General features: G+C 47.7%; 1 pseudogene; it reads right to left on the bottom strand.

Annotated features, from left to right (window-relative positions):
- Positions 1–227: 227 nt before the first annotated feature.
- Positions 228–1,534, bottom strand: LOC143655865 (N-lysine methyltransferase SMYD2 pseudogene; annotated as a pseudogene).
- Positions 1,535–1,783: the final 249 nt, after the last annotated feature.

The raw sequence follows: 1,783 nt of genomic DNA, 5'->3' as shown, positions 1-1,783 counted from the left end.
CATGCCATTATCTCTTAGGAAAAAAAGGCATTCAAAATTTAACTTGATATTAAGATTAAAGATTAAGACCAATCTCCAAGTAAGCAATGTGTGTGGTTTTCAAGTCATGTAGTGTCTTTATAGCGAGTATTTTACGGAAATGCTGGAGTATGTGTTAGGTGAAATATTCAAAATTTTTTATGGTGTCTCCACTAGAATTTAAATAAAAACTAAAATGTTGCATAGTTTCAGTGGCTTTCAATTTCCAGCCTTATCTCAAAAATGTAGGGATGCTCTTTGCCATGAGCATGATTGCAGTGCCCTCTTTCAGGGTTTTCTCCCCTGCAGCTTGGTTTTCCAGGCCCATGTTCAACCTTCCTAGCTTCAGCCACAAGGAGGCCACGTTGAGGATAATACTGTAGGGCTTAATGATTTTCTGTCCATATTGCAGGGCTCCTTCCCAGCGCTGCATGTATAAGCAGATGCCCCTGGCCTCATGTGCGATATGTATACATTACTGTCCTCAAACATGGAGCTCATCTTCTCAGGACTGAGCTCACAGGTCTCTAGCAGCTCACTTGGGGATTTGTCGTGCTTGGCCCTCCGAACTTTTCAGTGGCACTGCATGCGTATCTGACCATGTCATAATGGCTTCTGCCTTTGGGGGGTTGTGCAGCTTCCAAATTTCCACCTTGGTTTTATCCTTGTCTTCAGTGGTGACACCTGGCAGGTGAAGACATAAGAGTCTCTTAGCTGGTCATTCCTATCTTCTGTTGGACACAGGGGGACAGTATAGCTGATAAAAGCCTCATCCCCCGGGCTGATTTCTTGCACCATTGTGACTTCTGCCAGGACCCCCTTCAGGGTCACAATCACATTGGGACAACAACTGTGATTCATCAAGGCAGTATCTAGGAATATTGCTGATCCCAAATGAGAAAGCTCTTCATCTTCAGTCGTGAAGTCGTTGTAGTTAACCAGTGCAGAAAGTACTACCTGGCCATCAGTGTTGGGGAATTCTAGGTGCTTGTAGTAAAAGTGATGGAAAGCAGCAGTGTCACTCTGGATCAAATTGTTCTTCTCACTGTCTAAATTATCCAGATATGATTAGGATTCCTTCACAGCTAACTGATTCTCTGAGGGTATTCTCTTTGGGTGGATTTTCTGTTTGAACAGAGTCCTTGCCATTAGCCTTACAGTCTCTGAGGGATTTCAGTTTTCCCCCAAAACAACCCGGGAGAACCCTCCAGCCTGTGCATGGGCCAGTCTTCTTTCTGACACTCTACATTGCGGTAAAATGCCTGCTTGCTTCTTCCGCACTTGCACAATCCTCCTTTCCTGGTGAAGCAGTACTCGCAGTGGTTTCTCTGCTGTTGATCATGAGCACGTAGGGGTAGGCCAGGCAGGAGAAGAGCAAATTCCCCACCTGGAAGGGTTGCGGGTCCCGAGCCCCGGGCCCTTGCCCAGGGTAGAACCTCTCCAGTCCTATGTTGCTCTCTGCCCTCTTGGTGAAAGCGAGGCAGTGAGCAAGTGGGCTGGGCCAGCTGGCTGGCATGGGGTGGGGGGCTGCCCCGCGGGCTGTTAGTGGTGAAGTGTCACCTGAATTGCTGAGAGGGGGCTGGGGGTGCAGGGGGAGCCCAGCAGGCAGACTCGGGGTGGCTGACCGCACCTGTAAAGGGCCGGGGGACCCCAAGTTCTAACTTCTTGATTCAAATGTGTTTTCTTTACTTAACCTCGAAGGGTTACATTAAGACCCCTTATGCAAGTCCTCAGTCACGAGTTGAGTGTTTAGATGTTATATAAG

The sequence above is a fragment of the Tamandua tetradactyla genome, chromosome 2, assembly GCF_023851605.1.
Source record: "Tamandua tetradactyla isolate mTamTet1 chromosome 2, mTamTet1.pri, whole genome shotgun sequence".
Taxonomy (NCBI): Eukaryota; Metazoa; Chordata; class Mammalia; order Pilosa; family Myrmecophagidae; genus Tamandua; species Tamandua tetradactyla.
Note: the sequence above shows the minus strand (reverse complement) of the source record. Positions and strands in the feature narration are given on the sequence as shown.